At 42.8% G+C, this 20,947-nt stretch overlaps 1 long non-coding RNA gene across 1 annotated transcript in view; it reads right to left on the reverse strand.

Annotated features, from left to right (window-relative positions):
- LOC132663505 (uncharacterized) overlaps window positions 1-20,947 on the reverse strand; it is a 99,261-nt gene that overhangs the window by 47,245 nt on the left and 31,069 nt on the right. The window contains exons 2-6 of the long non-coding RNA XR_009603085.3: window positions 11,707-11,936; window positions 6,350-6,472; window positions 5,955-6,262; window positions 4,103-4,190; window positions 1,966-2,092 (exon numbers count right to left, since the gene is read on the reverse strand). This is a non-coding gene — a long non-coding RNA (uncharacterized LOC132663505). The remainder of the gene's footprint in view (window positions 1-1,965; window positions 2,093-4,102; window positions 4,191-5,954; window positions 6,263-6,349; window positions 6,473-11,706; window positions 11,937-20,947) is intronic.

The raw sequence follows: 20,947 nt of genomic DNA on the forward strand, positions 1-20,947 counted from the left end.
TCTGCGTGGTAAGGGGGAAAAGGATAAAAAACTGTCTTCAAATATTTGCAGAGAGCTGTCACGTGCAAGAATGATCCTTATTTTAATGTGCATCAAGAAGTAAACCTAGAGCCACTCGTGGTGTAGTCCGCGAAGGCGGCTTTTGACCCAACTGACGGAAAGGACTTCCGTGACCGCATTTGAAGGTGACACGTGCAGCCCTGAGTGACAGTGAGCTCCAGAAGCGAATGCTATTCAAGACCGGAGAATGAGTGCATGCTGACGAGATCCTATCACCCGTGCCTCGTGCGCCTGTGAGGAGGGCCAAGGAGAACATTGCTTCAAATCCCCTTGTGTGCCACCTTTCAGGTGGCGACTTGGCCACACTGCTCTGGACTGGCAGCTATTTGCTTCCCCCTGCCTCCACTCCACAGACTTCGTCATGTGCAACCCAATGGAGCCTCTTCTGTCCCCTTGGCTGGCCTCTGCCCTCCCTTCCCGGAGCTTCCCTATCACCCATGAAGCATGAGACACTCCAGCGAAACTCCGCTCCCAGCCATGCTCAGCCCAGAGGGGAGAGGGGGTAGTAACGGGGTGTTAATGTCCCACGAGGAAAACCGTTCACCAATCGGTGGTTGGCACTAGCCAACAAATTCTTTTGCCATCTTCCTTCTATTAGTCCATCCTGAGACCTAATGGTTTATGCTCTGGGAGGACAGTGCCTGTATTGGGTTCCCGTGGCTGCTATAACAAATTGCCACAAATGTGATGGCTCAGAACAACAGACGTGGATTATTGCAGAAGTCTGCGGTCAGTACTGCCGAGGGGCCAGTAGGGGCTGTGCTGCTTCCAGAGGCCCCACCGGAGGGTCCCTTCCTCATGGATTCCAGCTTCCAGTGACCGCCCACATGCGATCGTTTGGGACTCCATCACTCTAACTCCTGCCTCCCTGATCACACTGCCCTCTCCTCTGTGTGTCAGATCTACCTCTGCCTGTGCCACCATCTTATAAAGACATTTACAATCGGATTTAGGACCTACCCAGATAACCCAAGGTGATTGCTCCACCTCAGGACCCTTAGTCACATCTGCAAAGCCTTTGGCACGGTCGGTAACATTCACAGGTTCTAGGAATTAGGATACAAGACATTTCTCTGGAGGCCAATATTTAGCCTACCACCTTCCCAAGGACTGAGCAATCAGTTATGCCACACACCAAGTTGGGACCACATCAATTACACACCCTTGTATTTGCTCCTTTCATCTCAGCCTCACCGCCACTCTCCCAAACCCGTCCCATTCTGGGACTGACCTCTCCACTAAAGAGACAGCACGTGAAATTCTTCCTCAAGTTCTCCTTCCTGGGGAACTCAAAGTAATACATGTAAACCATCAGGAACATGGCACACATTAGTGGTAGTGACGGCGGCTACAGTAATATGAGAACGGTTCCTATGGTTTTCAAGGAAATGTGACTTTTTTCCAGAGCATTGTTTAATCACTTAAAAATAGGCTATACAGAGGAAACGGAGGTCATCTATTCTGGTGGGATTTTACACTGTGTTGAAAGATTTATTTCCCCTCTACAAAACATTTCCACCCTAATGACAATTATTCAGGAGAACACCTGCTAAAAGATTAGAATTAGAAAAGGAAGGGCTTTCCCACCACAAATGGAAGAAAATTCACTCAATTACAGGGAAGTTAAATAAATTAGTTAATGCTTACAAATTTCTCACAGTTATCTGAAAAGTGTTACCTGTATCACTACTAAGACCTGCTATGAATATGTTTTTTGTGTGCTGAACGAAATTACGTTTCTTAAAAGAGCAGCAGCCTGGGTCCTGGGACCATCTGAGAAGTAATATGGTTTCGTTAATGAATTACAGAAGCAAATACCACCCCCCGCCAAATTCAGTTGTCAGGGCTGTGACTGACTTATGGGATGGGAGGGGGAGGAGAATAAGGCAAAATTTTCTACTGTACCTGTCAGAGGTCTTTGCAGGTGACAATTCTCCAATGGAAGATTCTGGAAGGTTTGTTTTTTTTTTATGAAGCAACTTCACTGGCACCTTTGCTTCAGAGAACCATAGACTTAGGCTCGCAGATCAACCTTGAAAAAAAACAAAAAACAAGTAGCCCACAACACTGGATATTAAGAAAATATTGGCAAATTTCCCTGTTAAAATAGCAAGTATCAAAAACAGAAACTTTCAAGAATTTCACTTCTCTGACCATGACAAGGCAAACTTAGTATTTTGGTGGAAGCTGCTTCCTCTGGGCACGTTTGATAATCATCATTTCAAAAATTACAGGACACATCATTGAATGAATACAATCTGAATGAAGGCTGTATTTAAACAGTGTGGTAAAATAAGTCCACATCTGGCATGTTTAATTTATGTCACTTAATTGGACAATTCGTATTTGAAAATTCCTCTGATCTGGAGGCCCTTGGACTTTATATACAAAATCTTAACTTGCAAATCTTCCAAACCTAGATGGTCTGCATCCTTTAGTTGCTGGTACAATCTGCTATCAACATTTCAGCATCTCTCTCTTTGCTTTCATGGTATATACACACACATAAATAGTACACACACACGTACACACGCACACACACCATAAAAGAACATGTCAGGCTGTTGAATGACAGGATTGCTCTTCCTTTTCCAACCCATCTACTCTTTTGTTCTCCATATCACAACTAAGGGCCAGCCCGTTGGGCAGGACAGAGGAAATCGAGAGAAGAATCTGTATCCTTCTGGAGGATTCTCATCACAACGATTTAGGAACAAAATCATTCTAAGAGTCTTCCAACTTTTCTTTACATAGTCCTCACTCTCCCTGAAAAATTCAGCTCCTTTTCCATTCATAGCAGGCTTTTAAATAATATTCAGTAGTGAGTGAATGAATGAATGAATGAATGAACAAAAGAACTGAGCCTTTCTGAAGCCATGGAAAGAAACATGCTGTAAAGAAGCATATGGTAGGGGCGTCTGGGAGGCTCAGTTAAGCGTCCAACTTCGGCTCAGGTCATGATCTCACAGTTCGTGGGTTCAAGCTCTGAGTTGGGCTCCGCACTGATTTGAGGATCCTGCCTGGGGTTCTCTCTCTCTCCCTCTCTCTCCGCCCCTCCCCGACTTGCACTTTCTCCATCTCTCAAATAAAGTAAACTTTTTTAAAATAGCATATGGTATGCTGTAAAGAACGGTGACTTAAATCAGGAAACCTAGCTTCCAGCTCCTCTAATGGCTTAGCACTTGACCTGGGGTAGGCTATCTGTCTTGTGTCTTCACAAGCCAAACAGAAATAACACTTACCCTGATGTTTTCATATGTCATAAATACAGCATCTTACAGTTTAGAGACTCACATTCTCTCACTTGACCCACTCAATGACCCATTAGTGGCAAAGGGTGCCCAACTTTTGGCCTGGAGGCAGACCTCCATAATGTTGACCTCCATAAGGTCTTGAAGTAGTTAATAAAAGTGAACTCCAAGCCAGAAGTTTCAGCACCTTCTCCTCCATGTAGCAGACAAAGGAAGAGCCCAGCCGTGATCAGTGACTTGCCACTGAGACAATAATGACAGAGTCTTTTCTCAACCATGACTTCCGGCCCCAAATCTGTGTCACTTCCTGCTGTCCATACGCCCAGTACTGAACACCCATTACATCAGCACATTCCCAAAGGCCCTCAGCATTTCATCAGATGAGAGCTGCTATCCGAATGCCTATGAATACATTTGTCAGCATGGAGAAGCTATTTAGAAGATACTCAGCGAATTGGATAGACTACATCAAGAGCCAGCACCCTTTCTCTGTAAAGAACCACAGTCAATCCTTTCGGTTCTGTAGGCCATGTGGTCACTGTCGCTACTACTCCGTGTTCTAGTGCAAAAGCAGCAGCAGGCAATCCGTCAACAAATGGGCGTGCCTGTGTTTCAATAAATCTTTATTTACAAAAAACAGGCAACACGTCAGCTTTAGCCCGCAGGCCTCCTTCCTTCGTTTGCCAAACTGTTGGACGACATCAACTTCCAGAGCCATCTCGATGTCAAAAACATTATTTTAAAACCTCCTTTTAGAAACAGGGTCCTGACAACCCTTGATGAACACATACATCCAGGCCACCTTTGTCCCTCTTCTTCCAGTGTCCTCTGAACAAACACCAACTGGCATGGAGCATTTATCCTTCAATTGCAGCTACTCTGTAAGACAAAGCAGGGGCAGAGATTAAAACCAGACCCCCAGTCTTTGTGCCATACCCGGCATATCAAGTGCCCCTCTTCAAATTGTACCGAGTTCACTGTCTACCTAATAGAGAAAATAGAAGCATTCTTTCACTTAATAGTCTTTTAGTAAGGGTCTGGGGGGGTGGGGGACAAGGTTTACTAAAGGGCCTTATAAGATGCCGGCTGAAAGGAATAATACTCCTTGGCACCACAGAATCTTTTTCATGTGAAGCTACATGATCACTTTTCATTTTGTTTCTCAAGCACCCCATGGCACCCATCCATGTATTAGGCTAATAACTGCATGAATCTAGTTAAAAGGAACCAAGCAATTATTTTAATTAGAAGAGAACAAAAATAACACTCCTGGATTCTGTTTTAAGGGGCAAGAAGGAAGTAGTCAGGGTTCAAAAAGATCCCACAAAATATTTTTGTGAAAGGAAAAATAATTAAGGCCAAATTTAGAATGTACTTGCAATAAATGGGCCAAATAAAATGAATGGCCCCACTGTGCAACTAAAACCCATTCATATATAAGAGCCCCAGAAAGTCCATTTTTACGTGATACCATTTTGAGGGTATAGCCAATTTTACAAAGTGAAAGTGAATGTCTAGTAGAGACTTTAATGATCCTTGTGAATCTCTTACACAATTTCTTATAGAGTTTCTGTGTAAACTCTTTTATTAATAAGAGAAAAGGGGAAGGACATTGGTCAATTTGCCTTTCAAGTAGGATTATTTTTTTTTTTCATTTAAATTCTTGGAGGAAAGTGTTCAAATTTGTTTCTCTGGAAAAATCTATCTTTATAGAAAATCCTTGTTACTAATCCATTCTAGAAAAAGCGAATTCCATCATAAGAGTCTCAATCAGATGAACCGCAATCAGTCGTTCAGGAAGAGATTGATATCTGCAGATTTTCCATAACCTTTGCCTTCCTGCCTCCCTTCTACTCATGGCATTTGGACCATTTCATTCCATCTGGGGCTTCCAAAAAAAAAAGAAGAAATGAAACCCAAACCAGTCAACTAGTAAGTGCTGTTCCTCCTGTTTAAGTCTGTATGTGTTTATTGAACACCTGCTATCATCCAACACATAGAGAGTTATAGATGTAGGAATAACTAAAATCTGGACCCAGGCTTCAGGAAGTTCAGAGTCTAATCAGAGACAGAGGCATGGATGAAAAGGAGACCATGCAGCTCCAGCTGGGTGGGATCAAGGGTCTCTGGCTTGGGTTGATTGTTAAAGAACGGACTGCCCGGGCAAAAGACACGGACAGTCCATCCCCTGGGGCAAGATCAGCATACACAAAAGCTGGGACACAAAGAACCCTGGGGAAACACTGGGAACTGCAGCAGACAGAGCTGCCGGAGTGTGAGGCAAAGACTGAAGAGGAGAAGAGAGCTGCTGGAGAGGCAAGCAAAAGCCAGGTCATAGGAGAAGTCGTGTGCCATGTTCATGAGCCTGGACTTCCCCTCATAGAGCAATGGAAAGCCACGGAGCAGTTTTCAACATGGACTTAGAGGCCAGCTGCCCATTTTAGAGTGAGCACTTGGACGGCTGGAAAGGGGATGAAATGGACACTAGGTGCCCCACAAGTGCCATAGTCCAAGCAAGAGGTGATAAGGCCTTGAACTTGGACAATAGCAAGTAGGAATGGAGAGATGGGGTCAGGTATGAGATATACAGTTTTGAAGGAGATTAAAATTAAAAAAAAAAAAAAACCCTCCATGGAACAGTACCTGAAGGGGCCAAAAGCAGATGAAATTGGCTTTGAAGGTTCTCGGTGGGAGCAGGTGTTTTATCTGAATGTTGGTCATATGTCCAAAAAGCTTCTCATCTCATAGGCCCTCCTTTAAACCCAGGATGAGCTGTGATCGTGGGTTCTAAGATTGAGATGGAATAACAGATTTCGGCCCTGGGCACACGAGCAGGCTGTCAGTGCCCACGGAAAACTCCCAGAAGATAGTGGAACCTCCATTTTCTTCCCCAGGCAAACTCACACAAAACCAGTCTCCTGCCGCAAGTCTAAGTTAACATCTACAGAAGCCTGGAATGAAAGAACATTGTGGTGAATACTTACTGTGCTGGTTATTTTTATGCATCAACTTGACATGGCTAAGAGATTCCCAGATACCTGGTAAAACATTACTTCTGGATGTGTCTGTGAGGATGTTTCTGGAAGAGACCAGCGTTTCAATCAGTGGATGAGTAAAGAAGGTCACCCTCACCAGTAGGCATCATCCAATCCACTGAGGGCCTGAATAGAACAGAAAGGCAGAGGAAGGGTGAATTTTCTCCTTGCCTCAGCTGGGACATCCACCTTCTCCTGCCCTTGGGCATCAGAGCTTCTGGTTCTTAAGCCTTCAGAATCCAACTAGAACTTACACAATTGCCCTCCACACACATCCCTGTGATTCTCAGGCCTTCAGACTTGGGCTGAGTTACATGATCAGCTTTCCTGGTTCTCCAGCTTGCAGACAGTAGATTGTGGACTTCTTGGCCTCTGTAACTGTGCTGTCAATTCCTATAATAAACACACACACTCACTGGCTCTGTTTCTCTGGAGAACCTAATGATATACTTAAGACAAACTACATATATTGTAAATAACTATATTAGATTAGACTTATTTATGTTTTAATTTTTTTAAAGAATATACAGAGGATGCCTCTCCAACTCGTTTTATGAGCCCGCTAAACCTCGATAATGCACCTGACAAGGGTATTACGGTAAAGAAAAATTACAGGTAAATTTCAGGCATACTCATTGTTGGAAAAATTATCAAAACATGCTGCAATACTTCAAATAAATAATATGTCATAAGTACATTGGGTTTAGTCCAGAAATGCAAAATGGGATTAACATTCAAAAATTTATTAAATAATTCACATTCTAAAAGAATAAAGGGGGGAGGAGGAAGTCATATGATCATTCTATAAATAAGTGAGTACTTAATTTATGACAAACAGATTGCTTCAGAGTACAGGGCAACGAAGTCTTTTTCATTAATGGTACAGAGTAAGTAGATATCATGGAGGAAAAAACAAATTTGATCCCAACCTCACACCATAGGCAAAAATCAATGCCATGTGGATTATAAATCTAAACGTGGAAGGTAAAACAATAAAGCTTCCAGAAGACAGTATAAAAGGATATTTTCATGGCCTTCAGATAAACAAAGCTCTCTTAAATACGACATAGACAGCACCAACTATAAAGGAAAATATTGCAAAAATTATACTACATTAAAATTAAAATCTTCTATCCATGCAAAGATACCATAAAAAGAGTGAAAAATCAAACTCAGGGTGGTATAAGATATTTGCAATATATATGAATAAAAAAGGATCACATCCAGAATATATAAGTATCTCCTACAAAACAGTAAGAAAAGATGAAAAACACAGGACACGTGGGTGGCTCAGTCGGTTAAGTGTCTGACTTTGGCTCAGGTTATTATCTTTTGGTTCATGAGTTCTAGTCCAGCGTCTCTGGCTCTGTGCTGACAGCTCGGAGTCTGGAGCCTGCTTCAGATTCTGTGTTTCCCTCTCTCCCTGCACCCCCCTACAACTCACACTCTGTGTCTCTCTCTCAAAAATAAACACTGAAAAAAAAAAGAAAAGACGAACATTGCAATGGAAAAATTACCAAGACCCTTGAAAAGCCCATTCACAAAATATCCAAATGGCCAGTGTACATGAAAAGATACTCAACTTATTAATAATCTGGGAAATCAAATTAAAACCATAATGAGATTCAAGTACATACCACCAGAATGACCAAAATCAAAAAGAGGAAGAATACCAAATGTTAATAAGGATTAGAGCAGCGGATCTCTCGCCCACCGCTGGTGGGAGTGGAAACTGATACAACCTCTTTGGAAAACGGACATCATTAAAGCTGAGCACAGTCATGCCCTACTACTTAGTAACTTCCCCCTTAGTCTCTCTACCCAAAGAAAACGCACGCACACCCATCAAAGACGTGCATGAAGAAGCTTACAGTAGCACTCTCTGAGAGAGCCAAAAACGGAAAACAACCAAAATGATCATCAAGGCTGAAATGGGTATTGATACAATCGAAGGGAATGAAACAAGGAAAATAGGATTGCACCCAGCAACACAGATACAGCCCATAAATACACCTGAAGTTGAAAAACAAAACACAAATCTGTGGTGTTAGACATCAGAAGAGTGGTTATCTTTAAGGAGGAAAGGGGAGTCCCATCCTAGGGGCCATCGGGCACGGTGGCTATATATTCTCTTTCTTGTCCTGCAAGGTGATTACGGGATGTGTTCTCTCCAGGATAGCATATTGGGTCCCATGTTCCTGCTCTGTGTAATCTTCCATACATGGAACCCCAAGAAAACTTCCCCAAAACATTTCAAATATTGATTTCCATTCCTTCGGTGAAGTAAATGGAAGCACTAAATATTATCGAACATCTTTATTAAAATCAATCAGTGGCTTGTTCTTACCTATGGTCAGTGTATTCTCCAGATGTCAGTTACAGAGCAGAAAATAAGAATCACACCTAGCCAGACTAGGAAGGAGAGAATGCCTTCTCCTTGAGGGAAAATGAATAAAACTGGGTCCCTTCGCAGTTTAGCTAAGAGGTAAGTGATGTGTAAGAAGAAAAAGAAAAAAAAAGTTAAAGGTCCAACGTAGAAAATAAAGACTTAATGAAGGTGCTCCTGGAGGCTCATACAATTCTAGCCTTATATAAAGCGGGATTAAAAGGTAACAAATTTAGGCTGGCTACAAGGAAATGTGTTCTTATGAAATGTGTAATTAACCTGCAGCCAATGGTTTTAAGAAAATCCCACTCCTCCTTCAAAAAAAAAGAAAAGAAAACGCAAAGATTAGCTATTTATAGCAGCCAAACCAGCATCCGCAGTTACACTGCCTAATATTGTATTACAAAGACTCCCCTGCTTCCAGGCAAAAACCGATAGCCAGCTGAGGTCAGGAAGAAAATTTCCCCTTTGGTGTAGTATTTCACAGCTCTGTTATCGAATATTGGACAATTCGCGGGCCTGCGAAGGTATTCGCACCCCCGTTTGGGGCACCTGGCCCTGGGATCCACGATACTGCATGGAAACAGCCTATTGTTTTAATTCTGGATGGCAACACCTGTAGAGCTGTATTTAGGCAACACCTTGCGTTTCCAAAAGGTAAACACAATGAACATAATCAAAATTGGCCCAACACTACTGTTTTCACATCAACAATCTATAAATATATGGAAGAACTCAATATACGTGTGAAATAAACAGAACAGGCATACCTACACCGAGGTAATTCAGAAGACAGCTCTATAATTTAGCAGCTTGGATTTCAATTGTTGCATTTTTAGGTACGAAAAACACAGATATTATTCATCAAAGTGATTGTCCTGCGCACTTGTATACCTTATATAATTTATTTTTTCAGGGCTTTTTACTTCAAAGAAATCACTAGCTAATGACATTTCAGACTTAAGAAATTTTTCCGATAGCATGTTGGAATTCCCTCAGGGACAGGATTGTGAATAAGTGGATTTTTTTAAAGATCATTAACAGATATTACAAACCAATTCAAACGGAGCATTTTCTTTGCAAATTACCTTTAACTTTTAAAGCCATTGGAAAAAAAAAAGACAGTGAGTGATTTAATTTACTTAACCTGTCTGCGAATTGCAGCTTGGTGCTGTACCGGCGACTGCATTTGCAACCAAAAAATATCTCTAACTATCTCTAATAGAGATATTTTTCTAAATTATCGCACTCGATGAGTGATATCTCAAAAGACGGTAATGTTTATTTTTTTTTTCATTTAGCAAGTTTCCCTGGAATTGGGAATTTTATTTTATTGATATGCCTAAAGTAAAAACAGAGCCCTGCACTGTCTATATCTGTTGCTTAATTAAAACTCTCTGGTAATTAGCAGGTTTATCGTTTCCTGAGTGAGTGGATGGTGGTGCTTTGGTGGTAGATTGTGGGTTTTGGCGGGGAGGGGGTGGCCTTTTTATTTAATGATCAAACCATAGTTTCTGGGCTAAAGAGCTAATATTTGGGGTGAGAAGCACCTTTATTCTCCACGTATATCAGGTCTGATGCTTACTTGCATCAACACCCCGTTGTGTATGTTTTCCATTCAAAGAGCTCCCGGGGACTTCAAAGGGAGTTGCCTGCAAGGACGGTCTACGTGGGAGTCCTGAAAGGCTCCAGAACAGGCCAAGAGCAGGGAGAAACCTTGCCAAGACTAGCTCACGCTGGAGCCCCCAAACCATGTCACAAAATTAAAGGATCTCCCCTGCCTACGCCATCCCACAGCGCACGTGGGAAATGTCCCCAGGCTTGCCAAGCACTGTGCTGGCTTCTCGGGCTACTACTTATAAATATTTGATGAGCAGCGCTCCATTTATAAGAAAGTATGTTAATAAGAATATTCTTTGAAATTGGAGTCCAATGCAGGCTTTAAAAAGGCTCATTGTTGGAGGTACTACAGATTTCCTTCTTTTCCCTTTTAAAGTGCAAAGTCAGCTTACCACAAACCAAACAAACAAACAAGAAAAAAAAAACCCTCACATCCTTTCGGATGTCCCATCAACGACAACAAAAAATGGGTAAGACTCTAAAGGATGTTCTATTTGGGGAAGGCTTGGTCAAATGTGGGGGGATGAAGGAACATGGAAACCAGTATCTCTTGAGTGTCTTTTGTGTGCCAGATGTTTAAATTCTCCCCTTTGAGTCCACACCACTATATTAGGAGGTAAATGGTATTATGTCCATTTTAAAGATGGAAAATGGGCCTCACAGAGAACCTACAGGCTGTCTGTTCCAAAGCCCCACATCGGTAAGTGCAGAGCTGGTCTGGAAACCAGATCTACCTGACCTCAAAGCCCGTGTTTGTTCTCTCCCTCCTGCTAGCTCCCAGGTGCCTGCTGGTTTCACAGGGATATGGCCCCATCTTTTCTCACTTCGCTGGGATGGTTTCCTCATCTGGAGGAAATAAATCTAAATGGGAGTGATTTTTCATGTAACAGAAGTCAAAACCATAGCTTAAAAATAAAATAAAATAGAAAAAAATAGAATATAAAATAGAATAGAATAGAATAGAATAGAATAGAATAGAATAGAATAGAAAAAATAAAAATAAAATAAAATAAAATAAAATAAAATAAAATAAAAGACATTTTCTGACCCTGGAGCATCAATCCGTTTATTTATTTTGCAGTCACTCAGCAAATCATTACACATGCTGAGTTGAAACTTAATGTTGCATTATTATGTCAGATTTCTAAGCACGCTTGACCTTGCCTTTGTACTGAGGATAAAATCAAACATCCAGATATGGCCCACATATAGGACCAGGCGTGACCCGATACCTGCTGGCTTCTCAAACCTCATCCTGACCAGCTCCCCACACTTGCTGCTCTCCAGACACACAGCCAACAGGCTGAGCTGGAGTCCCACCTCCTGGATCCCCCTTCTGTGAGCTACTACTCACCTGCGGGCCCCTTCTCTTCATTCCCGACTCGGTTTAAAGCATCCTCTCCTCAGGAAGACGTCCCATTACCTCCGGATCCAAAACAGGCCAGTCCTGATCTTCCCACCCTTTTTGGTTTCCTTCGGAGCAATCTTTCTCTCTGTTCGGTCCATGGTGTACCATCCGTCCATCTCCCCAACTCCAGTGTAGCTCCAGAAAGTCCGAGATCAGCTCAATCTTGTTCCCCTACTCTGTCCCCAGATCACAGGACAGTGGAACATGAAAGACATAGGAAACAGGATTACCTTAAAGCAGCTTTCCCTGATGTAAAAACAAAAAGTCCCAGTCAGATATTTCATTTCATGGCGGCAGTGGCAGCCCTTGAACTCAAGTTCTCATTTTTCCTCCTGCCCCAAGCTCAAGTTCTTTCTCCTGCAACGAATCCGTGCCTCCTCCCTGCCAGGTGGCGATGCTCACCTGATCTGGAAAGGCGGCCTATGTTTACTCCCAGCCTGGAAAGGTCTTACCTGTTGGCTAGAGTCCTGCCTGCCAAGAAGGCACGGCTACCCCTGTCATCTAAGTGTGACGTGCCAATGAGCCCAGCACTCTGCGGGGCCCAGGTGTGACGGTCAGGGACTTCCAGGAGTTCCTCTGTCCGAGTTAGCAGGGACTCCGGTGACAGCCCGCTCCGCTGCCTAACAAATCCCCACCCATGCTGCAGTGACAGGGCCAGGCCACACACACAGCAGACGTCTTTTTAGTCTCAACAATTTTTTTTCTTTACTCGATCATTTACAGATTAGAGAATTAATACGTATTTGTTGGAACAAGTGAAGCAACACCTAAAAACGTGAATAAAAGCAAAGATAATTCATCCTCCCTGTCTCCCCTCATTACCACTCTCTGGAGATGACCATGGGCATGCATGTATATGCCTATAACTATGTATTTTATATATGCGGTAAAATATACATATATCATACGTATAGTAATATGCATACTATATGTATAGTATATGTATTGCATATTACTCTATACACATACACACTATATATAGTTATACATACCAGGTATATAACATATTAACATATTTATAATTATATATATGATATATTTATTTTAATTAATTTATTGTTTAGTGTTTTATTTATTCTTGAGAGAGAGAGAGAGACAGAGCATGAGCGAGGGAGGGGCAGAGAGAGAGCAGGACACAGAATCCGAAGCAGGCTCCAGGCTCTGAGCTGTCAGCACAGAGTCCGACGCGGGGCTGGAACTCACAAACGGTGAGATCATGACCTGAGCAGACGTCGGTCGCCCAACCGACTGAGCCACCCAGGCACCCCATAGGACATATATTTATATATATTATTTTACATAACTGGGGTAATATACATGCTGGGCAATTTTAGTGCAGTATTTTACCTTTAACTAATTACCACTTATTTCTGTCGTTCCCTTTCCCAGATGTGGTTACTCCCGGGACTTACAGGAAAGCACAGGTGTGCACCTGCCAGAAGATCACACCTGTGGGCAGTGGCACTGGCTGCCCTTTGTGTTCTAAACACACCTGGCCTGGTCACACTGGACTGGAGATGAGCCTTCAGAAAAGTGTCACTGCTGATGTTTTCTCTCTTCCGTGGCTGGTTTAGGGACATCTGAGGAGATGCCTGCACCCCAGCCCCCAGGGAGATGGCGGAGCACCCCCGGGGCACGATCTCTATCGTCTCCTATAGCTCCCGGGCCCATCTTGCTCCCTTTTGTTTCTAATTGGCTCCCATGTGGAGCTGCCGGTCCCTGTCTTATCTCTGACCTTGTCTATTCCCAGTGACCTTCTCAAGGTAACAGATCTTCAGGCCAGGTCTTCTTTCCCTTTCTTCACAGGTGTCCCTCCCTGCCCTCTCCTCTGGCAGAGCTCACGCAGGCCTTCATTGGTACCCATTTACTCAGCCCATTTGTCGGCAGGTACCATTCCCTCTGACCCTCACCCTTCCGGGTCACAAACCTGATCAACATATCTCTGTATCGCTTTGTAGGTTTTAAGCTTATTCGAATAGATTGCTTCAACTAATTCTTCTCAACAATAACCCGATGAAACAGAGAGCAGTAAGTCCACTGGCCCCCAAAATACATAGCTCTTCAAAGATGTCAACAGTCAACTTGCAAAGCAGGCATTAAAATGGCCACATGAAAAAATACTCGGTTCCACTACTAATAAAGGAGATGCCAAGTATACGAACATGGATATCTTTTGCCTGTGAATCAGCAAATACATAAAAGAAAGATAATACCGTTCAAGTTCAAGGGAGCAAAGTGGCTGTTCTCTAGATTGTTGCAGGCGGGAGTTCATATCAGTGCTACCTCTCTGACCCATAACTTGCCAACACATAGTGAATTAGAAAACCACGGAACCGTGCAATTCCTCCTGTAGGAATTCGTCCCAAGGAAATAAACAAAACTGTGTAGAAAGTTTAAGCGACAAGGAGATTTTAATATGTGACTGATTAAGCTGAAGTCCAGTCATGCAATAAAGTGCTCCAAAAAAAATTAAAGATAACAAGCGGAAGAGTGTATAATATCAATATATAATATCATGCAAAGATTTTTATAGGAGTAAAAACAAGATTACACAATAATATGTATTGTCTGAGTCCCGTATAGATGATAGGTATACATACAGATGTAAATATCATGCACCCCAAAATGTCAAGAAAGGCTACTGATATTTATTCTCTGTTTTCTAATTTCTTTCCCGTCAGCACGTATAATTTTGTAAAGAGAAAAATAAAATGATAACATTTAAGAAACTGCCCCTGTTCAAGTGGAACCCATTGCATAACTGAATATTCAACAAATATTTATTGAACTTCTAAATACAAAGCAATCTGCTAGGTGATAAGGGTGCAGTGGTTAAAAATCTTTTTTAATTAAAAAGAAAAAAAAAAAAAGGAGGTGGTCCCTTGCCTAGAGAAGCATATTCTTGGAAAATGGGAGAAAGCCAGTAAAGCCTGCTGGTTTCAAAGGGGGAATGCCACCAGGCACAGCTGGAGCTCATTACGCGTTATTCTTCCCTAAACCCAAGAAATGGCCTCGGAGGATATCAATGCACCCAGTCAGGCTTGGGAGAGATTTAGCCTTGGAAATGGACCTGGATCTGAAAAAGTGGTTTCTGGGAGTGGAAAATGGAGAGAAAGCAAGAGAGTGAGAGCCACCCCTGCTCTTCAAGCTCTTAGCTACTGTGTCTCCTGCCAGCCTGAGACAAAAGGTTAGAGTGGCCTGGCTGTGGAAGAAATGGTCCCATGGGTTGCATGACTACAGACCTTAATGGGGAGGCCCAGAATGATCCATCTTTTAAAGAAATGATTAGTGAAAACTCAACAAAATTCCCCTCAAGTGTCCCTCGAAGTCTGCTCCTCTCAGTCTGTCCCCACAGACGCCCCTTGGCATCCAGCTTCCTACTGTTCCTAGATGACACTCCCCCTTTAACTTTGTAGGATTGGAGCCACCTACACATACCAAACCTGTTTCCCAGCCCGAAAGCCTTCCATAGTCTGCAAAAAATCTTTGCAGCCTCTAGGGTGCCATTTTGTTACCCCATGGGATCACTGTCATACTCAAGGCATCTGCTTTGAGTTGTTGTTTTTCCCACAAATGATGAAAAATCTGTGTTGATTCTTCCCCAGAAGGCCACTTGTAAGCAGTGTTCATTTAGAGACCTGGCTGGGGTTCAGAGGGGGACCATGGTGAAGGGAACCAGCCCTCCTGAGGACTAAACTCGTGATCTCATTAGCACAGGGTTCTAATCAACCGAGCCACTAGGCACATACCTCATTGAAGGCAGTAATTTGCTAAATGTTAATTCTTAGATTAACTACAGATGAGTAGAGTTCCACGGGGGGAAAAATGAGAGAGAATTTGTTAATTCGTGAAAGGAAATTTGGGTCATCAGTAAATGATTCCTTTGGTTAGTTTTAAGATACAATCCCAACGTCAGAAGATGGTACTCATTGGGATCTACACCGCCATGATTTTTTTTTTATCAATATCTTGATCAGGAGAACTTCAAGGAAAAAGCAAATGGAGTCACTTCTGCACTTGCAAAAAAACGCACACCGCGATTTCCACATAGATCTCTCCATTGTTCCTTTTTCAAACTCAGGCACAAATGTTAGGTGGAAACATGAAGGAAAGGTTTCCATATATCCGAGGCAGAGATCGTCCTCCTGGAAAGGCTGGACCCCACTACCTTTGCCCCCCTAGAACTCTAATTCCTGTGGAGAAAAGACCCTCCCTCTGTGGGGAAGAGAGCCCCCAACCCAACCCACAGCCCTGTGTCAAGGCATGCTGTAATCCACCCCATTTTGCCCTCTCATCCCCCAGCCTCCTCCCTGAGGAGCCAGTTTTACAAATAGCAAATATGGTTTGGAACAAAGTTTTGACACTGACTCGGTATCCTGTGCTCATATTACATTTCTATGAATATTCCACCGACTTTTCAACTCTGAAGAACAAAGTTTCCGCTCTCAGGCTACATTTAGCATTCAGGCCATTTCAACTTCAGCTGCTCCCACCCTGACAGCGATCTTTGAAACTGATATGGCCCTGAAAGAAGCCAGAATAACTTTTAAAAATTATTAATAATAATAGGCTAGGTTCCCAGTCTTTGTAATCTTGTGGAAGAACCTCTGTGAGAAAGCACAGTGGGAATTGAATTGAATGTGTGCCCACGCTAGCTTTTCCATGGAAAAGCCTGCTTGCAAATGCATGGTTGTTTTGCAGGAGAATTTCTATGAACTGGAAGGGGATGGGAAAAACGCAGCCCGGCTTTTGCATTTATCACCTTTTGCCCCAGGAGCTTTAGGACCATCTTTAAACACCCGGGTCTCTGTCATTGTAAGAGAAGCCCCACAACGTCTGGTGGAGAAAGCAAGCCGGCACGTACCAGGAGAACCCCAGCTCTGCCTCATGCCAGCTAGGGGCTGGTGGGAAAGTTAGGTATCCGCTCTGAGAGGTCAATTTCCTCACCTGTAAAATGATGATAATTATGGTTACTACAAAACGGTAACTGTCTCCACAAGAAATAAGGGACATAAAATTCTTTAGTCTATTGCCTGGAACACAGTAACTACTGATGGAAGCTTACCTATTGCAGCTACTATCTTGCCTCTTGAGCAAACATGACTATCTCAATGTGATATGTCTGCATTCCAGATACCCCTTCCCTTATAAATTCAAAGTAAAAAGTACTACGGTTGTCCATCCGTGAAGAAGACACTGATGACTGAAACGACCACAACGAAGCTTGAATAGCAAACGCTCAGATCCAATAGCTAAGAGGGAGCAGCCCAAAATGAAAGTAGAGAGCCCCGATTCCTAAATAACGCCTTCAAAAATGTTTTTCTTTGAAAGCCATTATAAAATGGCATCAGAAACTTTCCCGACTAGCACGATCATGAAATCATAATTCTCTACGCCACAGCAAAATTTTAGTCAAACTTAAGAGTCCCAGGAATTTCAAAGTCTGTGCGTATTAAAAAAAAAAAATTCACCAGCTCAAAGAAAATCAAACTCCACATATTTTTATCCGAAAATATAATCAGAGATGACCCCATTTTATATACAAGGAACACGCCTATAAGCACTTAAGATGTTTACAATTGAAAACTTCCACTCAAGTTCAAGTTGACAGCTAGGAACTAAGTAAATAGAAACTAAATGGCCGAATAGCATCCACCTTACAGTTGTGGGCTCCATTTGCTACTTTAATCTCCAGCTGGGAATATTAGTTCAATAAAATAAATATTTTTAATTTCCTCTATGCATTTCCTCAAACCATGCCAATGCACTTATCTATGGCTCACTTGAAAGATTTGTTAAGCAACTCCCCACTTCCTTAAAAGAGGATGTTTGATTTTCTTATGAAAATGAAGGAATGGACGTGAGTGCTCATTGTTTTAATGCTCTGAGCCCTTAATCACTTCCAGCTCTGATTCATCAGAAAAAATAGTGCTCTTGAGGGATTTTTTTTTTTTTTGGTCACTAAATATTGTTTTTCATTTTGAGATATTTATTCCTCACCAGAAAATGATACCGTATTTTCCCCCTAATGATGAAGGATGAAAGATGGAGAGAATTCCATTTGGTGATTATTGGACCACGAAGAAGTAAACTGACTCAGAAAACAAATCCCCGAAAGAAAAATAAAACGTATTATGGGAGGGGGAAGCGTGGAATTCTTGGCAAACATTCAATTGCACCCAGGATTGGTAATGTGATAACGTCCTTGTTTTGTTAATATTTGGGGGGGGGGGGGGAGTGAGGGAAGAGTAAAGCTCTAGGGTGTTAGCTTTGGGCCAGAATCTCTACTCTCCATCATTAGTTCAGCCAGCAAGAGTATTTACAGACACAAATGCCCAGAGGCCTCACAGAAGGTTGTAACACTACCCAGGCCACAGGCAAGGGTCCAAGATGCCATCCTTTCCTGCAAGGGGGAAGACGGAACCTTGATCTCCACAGTTCAGTGGTCAATGGGAATCACCTCCAAAAAAAGTCCACTCTGAACATCATCCACACGGGCCTGGAGCATCACATCCAAATCAGAGCAGACAGGTGAATTCTCGAAGTGAGACCTGCCGATTGATTCTGCCAGATCCCCCTGATTCACTGGGCAATTGTCCCACTTCACTTCGGACTGGTGCTTCCAATTTCCCGGTGCTGGTGTCTAAGCAGACTTTGACAGGAAAAACATAGCCCCAACTTTGGAAATCGTGGCCACATCTGCATTCTTCAAAGGGCTATACCCAAGTGGTGTATGTGATAAAAGAGTTCAAGTCAATGCTACAGTAATACACCACCCCTTTCTGGAACCTGAAAGTCAGGGAGTATGGAATTTTTTAGCGCCAGTTCTCTTTTGAGTTTAAAGGAGGAGAAAAAGTACCCCAGGAGGAAAATTGAAAGGGAAACAAACCAAAAAAAAAGACAAACTGAAGGGGAGGAAAGATAAGTTTAGTCCAAACCCGGCCCCCAAGGCAGTTCTGAGTCTCTAATTCTCTTACGTGACCTTTTTTTAATCCCTAGATTGTGAAATGTATAGAAAAAAAAGAAAAAACTCAATTGCTCAAAATCTTACCTAATTCTGAAAAGTCTCCTCTATCTTCTTGGAGCCTTATCTTCCCTCCCCATCAAATGTTGATTAAGTTGATCATGAAGATGTTGTCTTTTGATTACGACTTGCAAGACACTTTCAAAAGGAAGAAATAGAGCTAAAGCACAGCTTAAGGGGTGCAGTTGTCTCTGTGGGTACGTTTCCATTCTTCACTATTATTTTCATCATAATCATTGTCACTGAAAGCGTTTCAAGGTATCAGTAGTCCTTGAAGCTGCTGTACTATAAGCTCCCAAGGATGCAGAACATTCGCTTCCTGGGGACTATTGTGGAACATACGTGACGACACTTTTTTACCAATGCTCAGAAATGTCTGGGGCGGAGAAATTAGCCCTGGCAGTGCTAATTAGCAGAAACACAGACGAATTCCTTCCCTGTGTGATTACGCTCAGTGGATGATGAGGTGGTCATAGGCAGTTTGTTAATTTCTCTCCTCTTCCTAGGCTCAGAGTAGGGTTGGACATCCCTTCCAGGGCTTTGAAGTTCAGCATGGTCATGTGACTTTTTTGACCCATGACACGTGAGAAATGGCAGGTGTCACCTCGGGCTGAAGCTCCAGCCAGGGCGATCTTCCCCATGTCCCCTTCCTCCTGCTGCGGTTGAGTGCAGAAACAGGTGCAGAGAGGAGCTGCCATCATTCTGAGACCCTAATTGTCTACAGCTGGTGGACACCTCTCCTTGACCCATGCTGGACACGCAATGGGATCAAGAAGTAAACTTCCAGGCAGGTGGGGGGATGGGTGAAGTAGGTAATGGGGGTTAAGGGGTGTACAGGCCACCTGGGTGGCCCAGACAAGCTGGGCTTCTGACTCTTGACCTCAGCTCAGGTCATGATCCCAGAGTCATGGGATCAAGCCCCGCCTTGGGCTCCACATTGAGTGTGGAGCCTGCTTAAGATATTCTCTCTCTCAATTAAAAAAGTATATAAATAAATTTTTTAAAAAGAGTACATGCGATGAGCACCAAGTAATATATAGAAGTGTCGGATCACTACACTGTACACCTGAAACTGTGAGTTCATGAGAACTGAACTGCAGTTCATGAGATTGAGCCCCTCATCAGGCTCCACACTGACAGCACATGGAGCCCACTTGGGATTCTGTCTCTCCCTCTCTGTCTACACCCCTACACTGCTCATGCTCACCCTCTCTCAAAATAAATAAATAAACTTTAAAAAAAAAACTTAAAAAAGAAAAAAAAAAAGAAGAAATACACTCTCGTAGTTTTAAGCCACTGAGGTTTTGATGGGTATTTTCTACTATCAGGTAACCTTCGTTATCCTAACCAACATCAATGGCAAATAGCCAAACCTGGAGAGTTTAAAGTTACTGGTGGTCACATCAGAAAGAAGGAATGTAGGTCTTTCTGAGCATCCACCAAACTCTCCAGGTTTTCTGTTATTGAATCACTAACTCGGAGACATTCAATCGTTCCCTAGTGAAGATCCAATTGAGACAGAAAGTGCTAGGAAAAAAGGCATGACATGCCCTGTAAGCAACCGAAAGTCACCAGTCTAGTCCACACAAATTGCAACATAATTTGGAGCTCTCATCCGACCGACTGAGTTCTGTTTCAAACAATGCACCACCTTCTTACCACTGTCCGGGCAGACAGGCACGGATTCCTGATCATTTTCGGAACTGTTCATTTAAAGACTACACTGCTCCAGATAGAAGCCTGCTTCAAGAGCGCTTACTTTTAAGAAAACCAAATCTCACAAAATTAGTACATTTACACATTCAAAGTGAGGTGGCAAATGTGAAAAACCCATCTGTGCCCACCCTCCCCTCCACCCCACAAGTTCTACCACCACCCAGAGCTGTAGCTATGCATGAAAAATCTCACACATGCAAAGTATAGAGGCTCTTTGAAAAGTTGGCCCAGCGTGTCTTATATGTGAGTTGCAGTCTTACAGAGTCTTGCCAGCAACAACAAAGAGGAAAAGAAAAGGAAAGGTTTTCTTTTCTCTGAACTTGGGAATGAAACATAAAACTCCTCTTTTCTACAAGGCTGAATGGCTCCAATTTTCCACCCCCAGGATGATCTCTTACTGGCCATTACCTTCCTGATATCCACGTGGCTTTTTCGGGGGCATTTCTT

This window comes from Panthera onca, chromosome A3, assembly GCF_046562875.1.
Source record: "Panthera onca isolate mPanOnc1 chromosome A3, mPanOnc1 haplotype 2, whole genome shotgun sequence".
In the NCBI taxonomy this organism is placed as follows: domain Eukaryota; kingdom Metazoa; phylum Chordata; class Mammalia; order Carnivora; family Felidae; genus Panthera; species Panthera onca.